Consider the following 20,471-nt stretch of genomic DNA (forward strand, 5'->3'; position numbering starts at 1 on the left):
GCTCTTGAGATCCCTTATGAAAGAAGTCCCCTACGTTTCTTATTCTTAGTCAATGACTGTATTAAATAAAATCACTCATAGGAAAATAAAAAGTGGTGTGGTGAATGAGGATTTGGCATCAGACAATCATGGACATGAATGGTGGCTCCAACAAAGGCCAAATTGCTTCATCTCTCTGAGTCTCAGCTGCCCACATCTATATAATGGATATAAAACCTATCTTCCAAAGTTGCTGTGAGGAAGAAATGAGCTAATGTATTTAAATTGCCTCTCAGAGTTGGTACTCATAGAAGTTGCCTTTCTTGTCCTGTTTATTAGAGCTTCTCTCTGACATTGAACAATAGATCCCTCCTCTCTGGGTCAGTCCTCCTTGACCTAAGGTCCCAGATCTATCCCTATGAGCTTCCGGTTGACTTTTAGAACGGTCCTTAATACATGAGACTGGTCCGCCTGGCTTTCTGCCCATGTTTTAAAATAATTTTCCAGCTTCCCATCTACGTGGGAGCCAATTCCCAGTCTCCGATATTTTCCCTGCTCCAACCAGGGACTGACACCTCAGATTCCTTTCCCTAGTCTCTTGTGATCAGCCAACTTGGTGCCTGACACCACATGCTAATTATCTGCAATTCGGATCCCCTCACTGAGTTCAAAAACTCTAGCCTGGTAGTTGAAGGAGACAGAAAATGTTGCTTGACAACAGAGGGATTAGTCTCAAAAAAGTAAAAGAGAAAAGTGATCCAAAACAGAGCGATTTCTGAAAAGGGGCAAAAGAACAGCTTCATGTCCATCACTTCCTTAAAACCTAGAAAAGTCGTCCCAGAATGAGGGTCACCAATGATCCTTAAGTCAGCTTCTTGGTATTTGAAGAACAATGTGTCTTTGAACTTTGTAATAGTGATTTCACTTCTCTGTGATCTTCCTGAGAGTTCTCTTTTATATTTAAAATGTTCCTTTTGTCCTGAATTTCTTCTCAAGTTTAAAAATAGCCCTTTGACTACAGGCATTTCATGTGAGCACATCAAAGAAAGCTGCAAATCTTCTTTGTATCTGTAAAACACACTCTAAATACAACTTGGATTTTTATTCTTGGCTCATTTTTCTAAATTGAAATCCCTACCTGTTTCTCTGGTGTCAAATAATATCAATGTTCATAGCTTTATCAAATATATTTTGGAGCAACATAGTCTACCCAGAAAAATAAGCTTTTTATGATGAGAGTCTTACCTTTGTTAGGAAAGATTTGTATATCTGATGCTCTAGACATCATTTGAGTCCATAAAGGAAGGCATTATCAGAAAGGCATTCAGGAAGCAGGTATGTATATGAATGAAGACTAAAAATAATTTTGCATTTAGAGTTGAGACAAAGATATTCTTTCCTCTCCATATACACATTCTGACACCCACTCCTACTGATAACTCAGAATTCTTAAAATAATAAGTGTTATCAGTTAAAACAGAGGAAAAGGCCATGACATTCATTATAAATAGCTCTTGTTACTTGACTCATTCATGACATAAATGTGAAATATCAATGCTTGGATTCTGGGTAACTCAATCTTACAGCTCAAACAGACATCAGTAGTGCATCAATTTTGGTATCAATGCCATTGCTACTCTTCATATTTTTCTAGCTTATTGAGAGCTTATCAATTCTCACTTAAGCTTTCCATATCTGACCATTGATCGAGAACATGTTAGATCATTGTCTCTCAAATCATCTGCACGAAAAGATCTGCATTAGTTATCTATCACACAGTTACAGACTATTCCAAATTTAGTGGCTTAAGTTAATCCACATTTATTATCTCACAGTTTCTGTGAGTCAGGAATCTGGGAGGAAACTTGCTGAGTGTTTCTGGCTCAGGATGCCTCTTGAGATTTAAGCTGTAGACTGGAGCTGCAGACATCTGGATCTAGGAAATTTGCATCTAAGTCCACTCATGTGGTGGCTGGCCATCTCAATTCCTTGTGACTATTGGCCACATAGCTCAGATTTTCACCATGTGTTCGTCTCCACAGGGCTGCTGATGACATGGCTTCCCAGTGCAAATAATCCAAGAGAGGTAGCTCAAGGTGGAAATCTGCCTTTTACAATCTAATCTTGAAAGTGACTATCCAACAGTTCTGCCAGAGGTGATTGGTCATACAGACTAATACCTCATGAGAGAGGGATGATACCGAAGGTGGAAGAATAACAGGAGGATGGGATCATTGGGGGCCACCTTAGAGGGTGACTATAAGAACTTCTTTCTTCTCAAATGCCAAATCCATCACAGACTGAATCCATTTATTTGCCATTCAAATTTATGCCACAATTAGATGCAAGACTCCAGGAGATAGGAATTCCTCTTACTCATGGTTGTATTTCTGTCACCTAGCTGAGAAATGACTCTTAAGGGAATTACTAAACACATTCTACTGTTAAAGATGCTAAAACAAAGCATATGGACTGAATATCTATGTTCGCCCCTTCCAAAAGAATAAAAAAAAAAAAAACAACTGTATGTTGAAACTCTAACCCCTAATCTGATGCTGCACGTGCACATGCTAAATTGCTCAGTCGTGTCCAACTCTTTGAGACCTCATGGACGGTAGCCCATCAGGCTCCTTTGTCCATGGTGATTCTCCAGGCAAGAATACTGGAGTGGGTTTCCATGCCCTCCTCCAGAGGATCTTTCCCCTCCAACCATCAAACCCATGTCTCTTGAGTCTCCTGCATTGGCAGGCAGGTTCTTTACCACTAGCACCACCGGGGAAGCCCCATAAGATGGTTCAGCTCAGTTCAGTCTCTCAATCGTGTCCGACTCTTTGCAACCCCATGAACCGCAGCACGCCAGGCCTCCCTGTCCATCACCAATTCCCAGAGTCCACCCAAACTCATGTCCGTCGAGTCAGTGATGCCATCCAACCATCTCATCCTCTGTTGTCCTCTTCTCCTCCTGCCCTCAATCTTTCCCAGCATCAGGATCTTTTCCAATGAGTCAGCTCTTTGCATCAGGTGGCCAAAGTATTGGAGTTTCGGCTTCAGCATCAGTCCTTCCAATGAACACCCAGGACTGATCTCCTTCAGGATGGACTGGTTGGATCTCCTTGCAGTACAAGGGACGCTTAAGAGTCTTCTCCAACACCACAGTTCAAAAGCATCAATTCTTCGGTGCACAGCTTTCTTCACAGTCCAACTCTCACATCCATACATGACTATTGGAAAAACCATAGCCTTGACTAGTCAGGATGTAATTAGGATTAGATGATTCCTGAGGGTAGGGCCCTCACGGTGAGTTTAGTGGCCTTGTAAAAAGAGTAAGAAGGGCAAGAAAAAGGGATTCTCTCTCATTCTGTCTCTCCCCTACCCCTCTCACTTTCTTTACAATAAGTACCCTACATACGAACACTCAAGTTGCAAAATTCCAAAGATGGAAATGTGCATCTGGTTCCACCAGGGGACCAGAACCTGTGCCATCATGACAGGTGAGAGTGACATTTTAGCTTGCCCTGTGTCCTATTGGGCAATCCTTCAGCTTTGTTGTTTCCCACCTCATCTCCTGCTCCTCAGTCAAGAGTTTCTTGACTGTTAATGGCAGCCCCTGGATGTCAACTGTTGTAGTGTACTACTGTACTTCTCAAGGTACTGTAAGATTAAAAATGTTTTATTTTGTATCTGAAAAGTATTATAAACCTATCACAGTATAGTACTATATAGCTGACTGTGTTAGCTGGGTATGTAGGCTACCTTTGTTGGACTTAAGAACAAACTGGACTTAGAAATACACTCTTGGAATGGAGCTTGTTTGTGGGTAGGGGACTTATGGTACTTCACTCGAGTGCACAGTGAGAAGCCAAGTTGGCACCCACATCTTGTATTTCCAGTCTTCGCAACGGTGAGAAAATGAACCTTCATTGTTAAGCCAGTCTGTGGTATTTTGTTGTGGCAGCCTGAGCAAACTAAGACCCAGAGGAAATCGAGAACTGCAAGTTACAACACCATTTAGGGATTTAACACTTCAGGATTGGGATATGCTTAGTAATAACTAAACTAAATCCCTTATGCTGAAGTGAAAGCTTATTTCCTCTTGTTAAATTCTCTATTTAGCAAATGGAGAAGTGCAGCTGCTACCAGCAGGTCTCAGCACTCATCATCACAATGTGCCAGGCGCTGTGTTATATGAGGAAGACACAAATAACAGCACCCCCGCCAGACAGAAAGCATAAGCTGGAAGTAGAGAGAGCACAGTAAAACAGCCTTTTAGAAGGGCCCTGCATGACTCACCCTGTGTTTCCCCTACCTCATCTCTCCAGCATATTCATCTGCTTTACTCATCATAGCATTTAGCTTGTCTAAAATATTCCCACTTGTTTACGTATATGCCCAAGTTTTTATTTGTTTCCTGATTCCTCCTTCTCCACCCCAAGATGTAAGCTCCAGGAAAGTAGTATGGATTGTTTTTTTTTAATATTTATTTATTTAACTACATCAGGTCTTAGTTGTGATCAGTGGGCTTAGTTGTTTTGTGGAGTAAGGTGGGTTCTGGTGTTCTTGTTCATTATTTTATGTACAAGCCTGCCTGGAAATGGACTTGGCCCACACTGAGCATTCACCAGATACACACTGACTAGATAGTTAACTAGAGGCACGCTCAAGGCAAGATGAGATCTATTACGCTTTTCTATATATTCTCTCTCATACTGTCCATTCTACTTCCTTCATGTATGCTTTCACTTAAGTTCTGATCTTTCAACATTCTGATCACTGATTTTTATCCTCTATGAGTTTGAGTAAACTCCCGGAGTTGGTGATGGACAGGGAGGTCTGGCGTGCTGCAGTCCATGGGGTCGCAAAGAGTCGGACACGACTGAGTGACTGAACTGAACTGATACTGAGTCCTCTTCTTAGCTTTTCTAAGCTGTAGAGCCACAATACAAGCACAATATAGATATGGACAACAGAATCACTTTGCTTTACAGTAGAAATTAACACAACTTTGTAAATCAACTATACTTCAAGAAAAGTTTAAAAATAATTATCATAAACTATTTTTTAGTTTTCAGAACATTTTCAAACCTATATCACCTATCCTCTCTCAAACAAAAAAACTGGATCTCCATTAAATTAGTGAGACCTAGTAAAATAATTTGTTTGATTGTACTCCTAAGCTTTGTGAAATTGACCTTTTACTGTATCTGCTTTTTTAAAATGATCAGTATGGGGTTTAGAAGTAAAGACTGATATTTGCATGAAAAGGATGATTTTTATTTCTTAATTTGTTTTGATTGGGAAGAGATAATGACATATCATTGCCTGATGAATATGAAGAATGCTAAATAATAGGCAGATAACTACTGGGGAAAGTTATTTCCACAAATAAGCTTAAGAGTGTTTGACTGTGAACTTTATTTATAATGAGAGGCATCATAGCACAGTGGTTAAGAACATGGCTAAATTTGACTTCTGTGGATCCTAAATATCTTTGCTTTCATGGGCTCCTTCCTCCATTAAATATTATTAATAAAATAAATATATTGTTATATTTTAATACTGTGTTGGCATAAGAAATCATTATCATATACTCAGAATTATTGCATTATTGTTGGGCCATTTTTGTTTAGTTGTTAAGTCATGTCTAACTCTTTGCAACCTTACAGACTATAGCCCACCAGGCTCATGTCCATGGGATTTCCCAGGCAAGAATACTATAGTGGGTTGCCATTTCCTTTTCCAGGGGATCTTCCTGACCTAGGGATCAAACCTGGGTCTCCTGCTTGACAGGCAGATTCTTTACACTGAGTCACTTGGGAAACCATTAATTATATATATTATATTTTGATATTATAGTTACTATATGCTTGATATTATTAAATTCATTTTTATTTCCATTTTTTATTTTCTTTTAAAAGAAACTCAAATTAAAGCATGTTTATGGTCCTCTAAAATATGGCAGGCCCTTGGCATTGTGTCTATGTGCCTAACAGAGAAATCAGCCTTGCTTAGGAACATAGGATCTTGAGCCAGATTGACTTGTTGCAAATCCTAGCTTCTCTAATTAGCAGCTGTGTGACCTTGGGCAAGTTATTTTATTTTTCTGTGCCTTTATCTGTTCTTTTGAAAAACTGGGATAATTAAGTACCTCCATCACAGAGTTGATAAAAGAATAAAAGAAATTATCTCTTATCTAGATCAATGCTTGGCACATTTTCTAGCAGATTATACCAATTTATTTATTTATTTATTTATTTATTTATTTTTTTTTTTACCAATTTATTTTATCATCTTAAAAATAACTGACATTGCAGTTGAAGTTCTTCTGAATAGAAATAGGTTTCTACTTACCTAGGAAGACAAATAATAATATGTTGGGATTACCCTGGTGGCCCAGTGGCTAAGACACCACACTCTCAATGCAGGGTACCTGGGTTCAATCCCTGGTCAGAGAACTAGATCTCACATGCTTCAACTAGGAGTTCACATGCCACAACTAAGACCTGGTACAGACAAATAAATAAATAAACATTAACGAAAAAAGGAAATAGATTGCATCCAACATAGAGAAGATGGGAGAAGAGGTGGACACTGAGAAAGATAAATTCCTGGGGCTATGCTTTTTGATTCCAACCTTGCTTCTGCCATTTAACAGCTGTGTGATCCCAGGAAGGATGTTTAATTTCTCTAAGCCTTGTTACTACATTGTTGAAATGTAACATCCAGTTTATAAGATTTTTGTTATTATAGTTTAAATGATCAATTTTTAATACTTATAAGAGCAGCTGTATACTGTCAAAGGTTATTTTTATTTAACTTTCTACCAGCTGTTTTGCACTTTATCTCTCCCATATTACTGCCACCTTTCCTTGGAATCCAGAATGTTGGCCTCAACTTCAATGGAGTGATAGCTGTAGCTATAGATAGGGAAACCATAATGGCCTCTGCTTCATCCTCTGATCCAAAGTGTATAAGGAACTATGAAACTAAGGAAATCCTACAGTATAAATATAATTTTTATCAATAAAAAGATTCTTTCCCTCCATTTTCTCATTAATCTCCACAAGCACAAATGCCTTCTTAGTTTGTATTATCAAACTTTTGTATTATCATTATTTAGCCATGACTAAAATACTAAAGTGGTGGGGTGTGGGCAATGAGAGGTAAGTATTAAGGGTAACTTCTAATGATATTGGCTGTCTATATCGGTGGTTCAAAAGAAGAATCTCTGATAAAAGATCATTACTAAGAACAACTGAAATGATGTTTAAATGCAAATCAATCAATCTTTTCAGGGAAAAATAAAATTTGGGGACAAAAATACAAGTGAACGTCTATTTAAGTACGTGGATCCTTGTCAAATGCTGAGTTCCCTCTTGTCTAGGACAGGACTACTTGGAGGCATTATGAGTCTCTCCTATACCCTTCTATTCTCCCACACTTTCAAGAATGAAAAGGGTAGGACAGATATGTATATTTGTGCTTCCCTGGTGGCTCAGATGGTAAAGAATCTGCCTGCAATGTGGGAATCATGGGTTTGATCCCTGGATCAGGAAGATCCCCTGGAAGAGAGAGCACAGCAACCCAGTCCAGTATTCTCTCCTGGAGAATCCCCATAGACAGAGGAGCCTGGCTGGCTACAATCTATGGGGTCGCAAAGAGTCGGACATGACTGAGCAACCAAGCGTGCATGCATTTTCCTTATATTCTCCCACACTTTTAAGAATGAAAAGGGTAACATACATATGTATATTTGGTATTAATAATAATCATTCTAATGGTTGACTTATGTTCAATGCAATTCTATAACTCAAAGAAGTGGCAGATCTTTAATGCAAGAATAATAAAGAAGGATAATTGCATTTCCTTTTTGCTAAAGTGAATAACATATATAGAATTTAGGAAATGACTGCTATAATTGTCAGGAGTTAGTTATAAACTATTATGAGAGATTTTTTTTTCCAACTGATATCATAGTTCAGCTCAGTTCAGTTCAGTCACTCAGTCACATCTGACTCCTTGTGACCCCATGGACGGCAGCACACCAGGCTTCCCTGTCCATCACCCGTTCCCAGAGCTTGCTCAAGCTCATGTCCATCAAGTCAGTGATACCATCCAACCATCTCATTCCCTGTTATCCCCTTCTCCTCCTGCCTTCAATCTTTCCCAGAATCAGGGTCTTTCCTAATGAGTCAGTTCTTCGCATCAATATTGGAGTATACTGAAGTATTGGAGATTCAGCTTCAGCATCAGTCCTTAAAATGAATATTCAGGATTGATTTCCTTTAGGATTGACTGGCTTGATCTCCTTGCAGTCCAAGGGACTCTAAAGAGTCTTCTCAAACACCAGTTTGAAAGCATCAATTCTTCGGTGCTCAGCTTTGATTATGGTCCAACTCTCACGTCCATACAAGACTACTGGAAAAACCATAACTTTGAATAGACGAACCTTTGTTGGCAAAGTAATGTCTCTACTTTTTGATATACGGGGCTTCCCTTGTGAATCAACTGGTAAAGAATCTGTCTGCAATGTGGAAGACATGGGTTTGATCCCTGGGTTGGGAAGATACCCTGGAAAGGGAAAGGCTACCCACTCCAGTATTTTGGCCTGGAGAATTCTATGGACTGTATAGTTCAGGGGGTCACAAAGAGTCGTACATGACTGAGCGGCTTTCACTTTCACTTTTAATATGCTATCTACGTTGGTCATAGCTTTTCTTCCAAGGAGCAAGTGTCTTCTAATTTCATGGCTGTGGTCACCATCTGCAGTTACTGTGGAGCCCAAGAAAATAAAGTCTGTCACTGTTTCCATTGTTTTCCCCAACTATTTGCCATGAAGTGATGGGACCAGATGCCATGATCTTCATTTTATGAATGTGGAATTTTAAGCCAGCTTTTTCACTCTCCTCTTTCATTTTCATCAAGAAGCTCTTTAGTTCCTCTTCACTTTCTGCCATAAGGGTGATGTCATCTACCTATTTAAGGTTACTCATTCCAGCTTGGGCTTCATCTAGCCTAGCATTTAGTATGATGTACTCTGCATATAAGTTAAATAAGCAGGGTGACAATATACAGCCTTGATGTACTCCTTTCCCAATTTGAGAGAGAATAAGATGGCGGAGTAGAAGGACGTGTGCTCATCTTCTCCTGCAAGAACTCCAAAATTGCAACTCACTCCTAAACAACCACCGACAGGAGAATATTGGATCCCACCAAGAAAAGATACCCCATGTCCAAGGGCAAAGGAGAAGTCCCAGCAAGACGGTAGGACAGGCGAAATCACGTTTAGAATCAAACCCCATATTCACGAGACACTTCGAGGGCTCAAACAAAACCTTATGCACACCAGGACCCAGCGACCCCACAGAGACTGAGCCAAACCTGCCGTAGAGTGTTTGAGTGTCTCCCGTGGAGACACTGGTCAGCAGTGGCCTGACACAGGGACAGGGGCTCTGGCTGCAGCAGAGCAGAGAGTCACAGTGCGTGAGCCCCACCATGGAGCCCACCAAGCAGATGACCCACAAACTGGAGAGCAATTATACCAAAGAAGTTTTCCCACTGTTACAAAGATTCTAGGATCCACAACAAATTTCCCAACCTGGGGATCCAGCAAAGGGACTGAAAACCCCAAGGGAATTTGACTTTGGAGGCCAGTGGGATTTGATTACAGAACTTCCACAGGACTGGGGAAACAGACTCTTTGAGGGCACAAACAAAACTTTGTGTGCACCAGGACACAGGAGAAAGGATCAGTGACCTCACAAGAGACTGAGCTAGACTTGCCTGTGAGTGTCCAGGAGTCTCGGGCAGAGGTGTCGGTTGACAATGGCCTGCTGCAAGGTCCAGGGTACTGAATGCAACAGTGCTGGCATAAACCCTTGTGAAGGAGGTCACCATTATCCCTACCACAGTTTGGCCTCAGGCCAAACAACAGGGAGGGAACACAGCCCTGCTCATCAACAGAAAACTGGAATAAAGATTTACTGAGTATGGCCCCACCCATCAGAAAAACACCCAGATTCCCCCAAGCCAGTCCCTCCCATCAGGAAGCTTCCACAAGCCTCTTATCCTTATCCATCAGAGGGCAGACAGAAAGAAAACTAGGATCACAGAAAACTAACTAAACTGATCCTGAGGATCACAGCCTTTTCTAACTCAATGAAACTTTGAGCCATGCCATGTAGGGCCACCCAAGATGGATGGGTCATGGTGGAGAACTCTGATAATATGTGGTCTACTGGAGAAGGGAATGGCAAACCACTTCAGTATTCTTGACTTGAGAACCTCATGAACAGTAAGAAAAGGCAAAAAGATGTCATATTTACATGCATAATTCTTAAGTCTAGAAAGGAAAATGTTGAGATTTTAAATCAGGGATTGAAAATATGGGTAATTTAGAGTAAGTATGTATATATAGGAGCTTCCCAGGTGGCTCAATGGTAAAGAATCCTCCTGCCAATGCAGGAACCATAAGAGACACTGGTTTGATTTCTGGGTCAGGAAGATCCCCTGGAGAAGAGAATGGCAACCCATTCTAGTTTCTGCCTGGAAAATCCCATGAACAGAGGAACCTTGCAGGATACAGTCCATGGAGTCAGAAAGAGTCAAACACAACTGAGTGTACACACACATACACACATGTATATATATATATATATATATATATATATATATATATATATATATATATATATATTTATATTATATATAAAAAATATATATATTTAAATATGGGTTGAGGGACTTCCCTGGTGGCTAAGCCTCAGCACTTAATGCAGGGGGCCTGATTTGATCCCTGGTCGGGTAACTAGATGCCATGTTTTGCAACTAATAGTTCACATGCTGCAACTTAAGATTCTATGTCCCTCAACTAAGACCTGGCATAGCCAAATAAATAAGTAAATATTAAAAAATAAAATAAACATGGGGAAAGAAAACTATTTATGCCATATTTGTCTAATCAGACAAATTTTTACAATTTGGGTGCTTATCTTCTGTGGGTTAAAGAAAGTAAAGATAAGATTTCTTTGCTGTTTAGATGTAAAAATTTCATAAACGCTTCACAAGGCAGACTGCATTCCTCCCACCTCCTGTATTACCTACTTCATGTCAGTTATTCTTATCCTTTTTCTTTAAGAAGTAGACAAAAACTTTATTTGCTAAATATTCTTTTACTTTGGTAGGTACAAAGGATAGCCAGAACATTTTACCAACAGAATTAACCCATCTGACTTTCTTTTCATCCAATGGAAGATAAATGGCTTAACTTTCTTTTCATCCAATGGAAGATAAATGTTTAGGTATATAGTTATACAACAATATAGTTGTTATACAACATTTTCATGGGTGTTGCCATTGAAATTTTCACCAATTCTATTGATGTTGCATGTTAACTGAAGTCTGCATTGATTGTTCTTGTTTTCTTCAAGACTTCTATCTTGGCTCTAACACATGAATACGGCTCCAGAATGTCTTAATGGGAGGACTTAAGATGACAATCAGTCAATAATCTCTTCTGACTGAAAGGAACATGCAGTGCTTTTGCCTCACAAGCATAATGTTCTTATATGGATTTTATTTAGGGTGTCTTGGGACATCAATCTTCAAGTCAAATAGAAAGACAAGAAAAGGAAGGCCATTTTCAATATTATATTAATTTAAGTGTCTTTTATAGTTATCAATTTTTCAAAAAACTGACTTGCTGGCTACCTATTAAGGTAGTATAACTGATAAATGCATGCCGGGTTCTTCTGAATAAAACTGATGTTGACTTAAAAAAATGTACAACATGAGAATTGCGAGTTAAACTTTATTTGGGGCAAAATGAGGACTTCAGCCTGGGAGACAACACCTCAGATAGCTCAGAGAAACTGTTCTGAAGAGCCAGGGTAGAAGGTCAGTATATATGTGATTTGAGGGAGGAAGAATACATGCAATCAAGCAGATATTTTTCCAGAAGGTTTCTACCAGTCCCATGAAGCTTTCTGTTAGTCACAAAGAACAGTCATCACTATGAAAGATTTTAGTGCCATTCTAGATATGGGGAGATCTAAAACTTGGGCTCATTAATTCGGCTCCTGAATATATCTAACTATGTGAAGACCTGTCCTGCTAGTTTCTTGCCCCTCCCCGCATCCCTGAGCACAGAGTGCCTCATTTCTACTCTCCACCCTGAACTCCTTCAGGGAATGTCAAAGGTCAGCAGCTGCAGCAGCACATGATTTAATCCTTGCAGCGTTAGATGGCAAGTGCCAATTTGTAGTTGACACTACATCTTTAAAAAAATTCATTATGCTCTAGATTTAACATTGCCTCCTCTATAACTTTTCAAATTATGTCTCTGCTTCACCTAGCTATAAAATGGAGTTAATAGTGTTTCTTTCCTGCCCTCAAATCCTGTGTACTTATCTGAGTTTCAAATGAATGCCTTTGATTTTAGTCTCATTGACGTATTGCAAATAGCCCTTTGATAAAGGCTAATGTGCAAAAAAAAAAAAAAAAAAAAGTATGCCCATTCTGAGTGTATTATTATCGAACTGAGTTCCAGCAAACATTCTAGATCTTTCCGTTCAAAAGAATGCTGGAGCCCTGATATTTCGGCTCTCTGTTAGTGGTGGGCACATGACATAACAGATGCCTCTAGAAAAGGGCAATTCTAGAAGAAAATAGTAAATAAGGCAAACATATAAGTCTTATATTTAGCGAATTAAATATAATATATAGCCTAAAGCATGCTGTTTATTTCAAAGATAACTGCCATCACCTAAAACACTTTCAGATCTCATCCTTTGTAGCTTGCATCAATGCCTGCAGCATATTCTTGTTGAATAATTTTAATATAAGGGAGTCTTAGAGTGTGGATTTTCTTTGAAACAACTTATATCTTTTGGACGGCATCTTGTGATTAAAACAAAGTTGGTAATGTTGCTTTTCATCTAACACCACTGAGAGTTTAAGATACCAATAATGAGATTCACTTTGTTGTGTAACTCAGATGGACTCTGAAGACATAAGAAAACGAAATTCTAAAAGTATTAGCTGATGAGAGAAACTTTGTAGAATCCTTTAACTGTCAACATTAATACATGAATGGCAGTGAAGATGGCAGTTCTTAGCATATTTGACTAAAGGCCAGGGAAATAAAATATTTGGAAAAAATAATCTTTGTAATAGAAAATTCAAGTAGGCTGAAGCTTTGGAGTATCTCATTACAATCTTTTTAACTTAGAGACAATACATTTGAGAAAAGAGTAAAGCAATTTAACCAAGTACACAGATGTCAAATTAGAAACTAGGACTAGAGTTAGGATACTTGACACAGTAGAGTTTTTTTTCCCACCACTGCTTCATGAACGGTGACAAGTTCACTGGGCTGTCTCTCAAAATAACTAAGCTTTGTAGAGGCAAATCTCTTGAATGCGTTCAGTTCAGTCAGTTCAGTCGCTCAGTCGTGTCCGACTCTTTGCGACCCCATGAATGGCAGCACACCAGGCCTCCCTGTCCATCACCAACTCCTGGAGTTTACTCAAACTCATGTCCATCGAGTCGGTGATGCCATCCAACCATCTCATCCTCTGTTGTCCCCTTGTCCTCCTGCCCCCAATCCCTCCCAGCATCAGGGTCTTTTCCAATGAGTCAACTCTTCGCATGAGGTGGCCAAAGTATTGGAGTTTCAGCTTCAGCATCAGTCCTTCCAATGAACACCCAGGACTGATCTCCTTTAGGATGGACTGGTTGAATTTCCTTGCAGTCCAAGGGACTCTCAAGAGTCTTCTTCAACACCACAGTTCAAAAGCATCAATTTTTCGTAGTAATATACAAAGATAAGGACTAAAGAATGCTGTATTTTTTATCTTAGGCTTCACCCCTTGGGTTTGTAAAAACAAATTTGAAAGCTTTAAATTTTTCTGTGCATTGAAAAGTCCTAGAAACAGAAATAGACTCACAAAATAGAGAATGAAGAATAGAGATGAAGGATGTGAGTAGGGGATAATTAGGGAGTTTGGGATGGATAGGTATACACTGCTATATTTTAAATGAATAGCCAACAAGGACATACGGTATAGCACAGGGAACTCTGCTCAATGTTGTGTGCTAGCCTGGATAGGAGGGAAGTTTGGGGAAGAATGGATGCATGTTTATGTATGGCTGAGTCCCTTTGCTCTCCTATTGTTAATAGGCTATATTCCAGTACAAAATAAAAAGCTTAATTTAAAAAGCAGGAAAAAGTACTAAAGGTACTAAAATATAAAGTTTTTAAATTTCATCTATTGTCTCAATTTGCCATGGTGTTTATATGTACATATATTATATAATGCTGTTCTAAGTAAAGAAAAATTAACATTTTAAATGATCATTAATTTTATCATTCCTCTCTATATTGTATAAGACATGCTTTAAGTACAAATATTAAAGCACGTAAGTCATATGTAGAATTGCTGAAATTATACACTTTTATTTCATAAAAAGAGGTCTTGAAAGTTTTACCTATGATGATACATTCTAGCAACCATAACACTACTTTCACTCTCTTGAAACATATATGTCTCTTTGATATATATAGTTTGACCTTTGTCTTTCAATGTTTATAGCAGAGGAAAGTAATTCTAGTAATTATTTGGAGTTATGTTATAGTTAATTTTCAAAGGAATTTTTTTGCTCATACTTGCTGTCATAATTTTGAGTTTCTAAAACTCACAAGCAAGAAATATCATGTTATCTTTCTTGTCATTAAATCTAATTGAATCTGACTCCAAGCCTCTTCTTGTTTGGTTGATAAGAGATCCAAAATCAGTGATTTTGGCAACATCCATCTGCCTTTCTAGGACCACACAGAAACCCACGAAAAACTGGAAGATGGAAGAAGGCCTCAGTTCTTTAGTCAAGCATGATTTTATGATATGCTCAATATCCAGGCTCACATTTTTCAAAAAAAAAAAATCATGTTTTAATTTAAGTTTTTACTCAATTTATTTAAACTAAAACAAAATTATTCTTCCATTTATCCATGGTAATCACTTTTCTTCTTTGTACCTATAAACTTAGTTTTATAGATATATTTATAATGTATACACACACAAACCTACCTATATAGTATTTGTCTTTCTCTGACTTATTTCAGTAGCATCATGCCCTTGAGTTCCGCCCATATTGTTGCAAATGGCATGATTTCATTTTATTTTATGGATTAGTAATATTCCATTGTGTGTGTGTTCTTTATTCATTCATCTGTTGATGGACATGTAAGTTGCTTCCATATCTGAGCTATTGTAAATAATACTTCAATGAACATGATTCTCTATATATCTTTCTGAAGTAAGGTTTTTGTTTTCTTAAAATAAATGCCAGCAGTGAAACTGCTGAATCACACAGCAGTTCTATTTCTAATTTTTTTAGAAACCTCCTCACTGTTTTTCCATAGTGGCTGTGCCAATTTACATTTCCACCAACAGTGCACAATGGTTCTCTTTTTCTCACATCCTTGCCAACATTTGTTATCCATAGCAATGAAAACAAAACACACAAATTGATATATCAATAGATTATCCTATCGCACGTTCTGATATCAATGTACTTTGTATTTTGATCATTACAAATACTGATAAATAAAAATAATAGCTAAGAACAACTGTCTATTACTCCAGTATCCTATCATCAGAAGGGACCCGGAAGCTCATGACAGTACCAATTCCTTATTTTGTAGGAAATGAAACTAAGATCCAGAAGTGAGACATCCTCATTCTTACCATCATGTACTTTGGTAAAGTTAGTATTAACTCCCAATCCAGGAACTTTGTGTTAGAGAAATTCAAACACTTTTCCTTATGAATAGGGACAAATTATTCCAATGAAAACCAATGAATTTCTTAAAACACCAACAGTGCCAAACATGACTATAGTTACAGAGCATTTTGTATCTTGCCTGATACAAACTCTAGTTGGAATCAATCAATAAAACAGTAAATGCATAGAAATGGACAATTCATTTTCATTACAAATTGCTTCAGATTAGAACATTCTTCCTGCCTCTCCACTCCACCTTATAAGACAGCAGAAAATCAAAATGTTTAGGCAGGAATAAATGGTTTTTTGTGTTCCCTCTCTAATGATGTAATGATAGTTTGGGGACCTACTTGCTTATGGAATCTGTCTTACCTGACCTCTAACTGGCAACTGGAGGCAAATAACATACCTGAGGGGTTGCCCTCTTCAGAATTCCTAAAGAGAAAGAGAATAGCAATTATTTAACAGTTTGTGGGAGAAAAATTCAGAATTGTTAGGCCTATTTTGACATGGAAATTCTAATAAAACTGGGCCAGTGGTTTTGGGTTAGATAGTCAACCCAAACAAATAAAAAACAACACAGTTAGAGAGATTTCACTATTGAATCTTTAAATTTGCTACAGTAACATCATTTACACAACTTTTTACCTTCAATTTTCATCCAAGGTCTTCAGTATGAGTGTCATACAATAGTTCCTAGTTGCATATTAATTTCCAAGGGGGAAAAAACAGTTAACTAATCCCTAAATTACCACTATTTTGAGCTGTCTAAAACTGTCTCATTCAGTATATAAAGGAATTGAAAGGAATTTCAGTGTTACTGACCATCTCAGTATGATTAATAAAATTTAACTAAATGCATAGTTCTAGATAATACTAAGTATCATGGCAAAGTAGTGGGATTTTTAAAATAAAATTGCATAATATATAATATATTATTTAGACCATAGGGGGTTACTAGCAATCACTCAAGGTGGCAAAAATTTAGTAAAAGCAATAAATGCTGAATATTTTGTTTAATGATACCATTTTCACAAGGAAGTCCATTTCAATGTGTAAAAGATTCTGCAGTATATCTGTATCAACATAATCCCTTTTATGTTGATGTTTCCCTTTTAAGGACCTGTTGACTGAAACTGATTTTGGGTAACGTGTATCAGAATCAACCAGAGTAAATCTTGAAAATTCAGATCTTAACCAATTTTCTCATGAATTTCATTGTTGTCCACTAAAAATTGTACTTTTTCATTTTTCTATTTGGTGCAAACAGAAAACACAAATCCCTCAATATTTTTGAGTGATTTTGTTTACTTATTAAGCTCTTTATTTTGTATTGGAGTATAGCTATTAACAATGTTTTGATTTCAGATGGACAGCAAAGGGTTGCAACCATATGTATACATGTATCCACTCTCCCCAAACTCCCCTCCCATCCAGGCTGCCACATAACATTGAGCAGAGTTCCCTGTGCTATACAGTAGGTCCTTGATGGTTATCCATTTTAAATATAGTGGATATTTTTACTCATTTTAATTGCTAACATTTAAATGAAATCACTATAATTTCTCATATAGTAGAAATATTACCAAATAAAGAATAACAAGTATGGGCCAGTCATTAAATATTTTGTCAAGTATAGAGACAAAACCTAATACCTATATACATATTTCCAGTGTAATAATGGAGACATAGAAATTAAACTTTCATATCGGTTAATTTTCATCTATTTTCTTACAAGTTGAACTTGCTACAAGGAGCATAATTGTAGAAATAAACCATTTTGACATACATTCATATTTCAGATATTAAATATAACTGTAAACATAATAAAAATTACTCCCTTGGCCAATGGAATGTAGGCAGAAATGGCAGTGTGACAGTTTAGAAAAAAGCAAAAAACTATGCCCTGGATAGCTGCTGCCCCTTTAGCTTGGATATCAAAAAAAAAAAAAAAACATGAATAAAACCTGAACCCAGTTGTCAGTCTGTAGCTAAGCCCAGCTGAACTGTAGCTTATTCCAGAAATCAGTGTACTTCAGCTGAAAAACAGTGGATGTCAGTCTCCTTAACGTGAGGATCAATGCTTCTTGCTTGTCAGTGGAACTCTGATGATTATACAGGATTGTTGAAGCAAGAGAATAAGTTCATACAGGAAACTTGTACAAATGTGAAATATAAATATGCTAATATATAAGTGTTCAGTTCAGTTCAGTCACTCAGTCGTGTCTAACTCTTTGTGACCCCATGGTCGGCAGCATGCCAGGTTTCCCGGGCCATCACCAGCTCCCAGAGCTCGCTCAAACTCATGCCCATTGAGTCAGTGATGCCATCCAAACATCTCTTCCTCTGTTGCCCCCTTTTCCTCCCGTCTTCAGTCTTTCCCAACCACCATCAGGGTCTTTTCAAACGAGTCAGTTCATTGCATCAGGTGGTCAAAGTACTGGAGTTTCAGCTTCAACATCAGTCCTTCCAATGAATACTCAGGATTGATTTCTTTTAGGATTGATTGTTTTGATCTTCTTGCAGTCCAAGGGACTCTCAAGAGTCTTCTCCAACACCACAGTTCAAAAGCATCAATTCTTCAGTGCTCAGCTTTCTTTATAGTCCAACTCTCACATCCATACATGACTACTGGAAAAATCATAGTTTTGACTAGATGGACCTTTGTTGGCAGAGTAATGTCTCTGCTTTTTAATATGCTGTCTAGGTTAGTCATAGCTTTACTTCAAAGGAACAGCTTCTTTTAATTTCCTGGCTGCATTCATTGACTGCAGTGATTCTGGAGCCCAAGAAAATAAAGTCTGTCACTGTTTCCATTTTTTTCCAATCTTTTCCCATAAAATGATGGGACCGGGTGCTATGATCTTCATTTTTTGTATGTTGAGTTTTAAGCCAGCCTTTCACTCTCCTCTTTCACTTTCATCAAGAGGCTCTTTCGTTCCTCTTCACTTTCTGCCATAAGGGTGGAATCATCTGCATATCTGAGGTTATTTGATATCTCTCCCACAACCTTGATTCCAGTTTGTGCTTCCTCCAGCCCGGCATTTCTCATGATGTACTCTACGTATAAGTTAAATAAGCAGGGTGATAATATACAGCCTTGACATACTCCTTTCCAGATTTGGAATTAGTCTATTGTTCCCTGTTCAGTTCTAACTGTTGCTTCTTTAACCGCATATAAATTTCTCAGGAGGCAGGTAAGATGGTCTGGTATTTCCATCTCTTGAAGAATTTTCCACAGTTTGTTGTGATCTGCACAGTCAAAGGCTTTGATGTAATCAATAAAGCAGAAATAGATTTTTTTTTTTGAATTCTCTTGCTTTTTCTATGATCCTGTGGATGTTGACAATTTGACCTCTAGTTCCTCTGATTTTTCTAAATTCAGATCGAACATCTGGAAGTTTATGGTTAACGTACTGTTGAAGCCCAGGTTGGAGAATTTTGAGCACTACTTTGCTAGCACATGAGATGAGTGCAATTGTGCAGTAGTTTGAACATTCTTTGGCATTGCCTTTCTTAGGGTTTGGAACGAAAACTGACCTTTTCCAGTCCTGTGGCCACTGCTGAATTTTCCAAATTTGCTGGCATATTGAGTTCAGCACTTTCACAGCATCATCTTTTAGGATTTGAAATAGCTCAACTCGAATTCCATCACCTCCATTAGCTTTGTGCACAGTGATGTTTCTTAAGGCTCACTTGACCACATTCCAGGATGTCTGGTGCTAGGGTAGTGATCACACCATTGTGGTTATCTGGGTTGTGAGGATCTTTATTATATAGTTCTTCTGTGTATGCTTGCCATCTCTTCTTATTATATGTTGCTTCTATTAGGCCCATACCATTTCAGTCCTTTATTGTGCCCATCTTTGCATGAAATGTTCCCTTGATATCTCTAATTTTCTTAAGAGATCTCTAATCTTTCTCATTCTATTGTTTCCTCTATTTCTTTGCATTGATCACTGAAGAAAGCTTTCTTTCTCCAGTGGACAAAACATGGTCCACTGGAGATAGGAATGGCAAACCACTTCAGTATTCTTGCCTTAAGAACCCTATGAACAGTATGAAAAGGCAAAGAAAAAAAAATAATAATAAGTGTACATATATTCAAATTAAATTAATATATAATGCATTTGAACAGAGAATTAGGCCAACACACTTTTGGACATAGTATCATCCTTAATCGTGTGACTTGGGCAAGTCATTGTGTTATTTGCATTTCCTCACTGTAGTTCTAGTGTTGGATGGGTTAGTTTTTAAAGTTCATATATGGTCAATAAAGCCAGAACGTCTTTGTATTCCAAGAACAATTAAAAATGCCAAAGATAAATATTTCATAATTTGAGCATCTCTAGAAAACTATTATTTAAATTTACAGGTTGCTATCATTAATTCATTCAGTGGTTCCTTTGAAACAACCATCCTTAGTCCAAAAGCTTATGTCAAGTACAACATGAGATGAATAGAAAAAGAGGATGATATGTTTTTTTTTGTCTGTAAGAACTGAAAAATCTAATAGGGGAACATAATACAAAACAAGAAAAAAACCTAAGTGTTTTAAGAGTGTTACTGACTTTAAGACAGCAATCTCTTGCAGCTGAAGAGATTAGGAAAAGCTCTTGGGAGGAAGTGGCATTCAAACTGGATCTTGAAGGACGTGATTTCAATGGGAAGAAATTTCAATTCAATTGTTGATTGATGGAAGGGTATTGAAA

This window comes from Cervus canadensis, chromosome 3, assembly GCF_019320065.1.
Source record: "Cervus canadensis isolate Bull #8, Minnesota chromosome 3, ASM1932006v1, whole genome shotgun sequence".
In the NCBI taxonomy this organism is placed as follows: domain Eukaryota; kingdom Metazoa; phylum Chordata; class Mammalia; order Artiodactyla; family Cervidae; genus Cervus; species Cervus canadensis.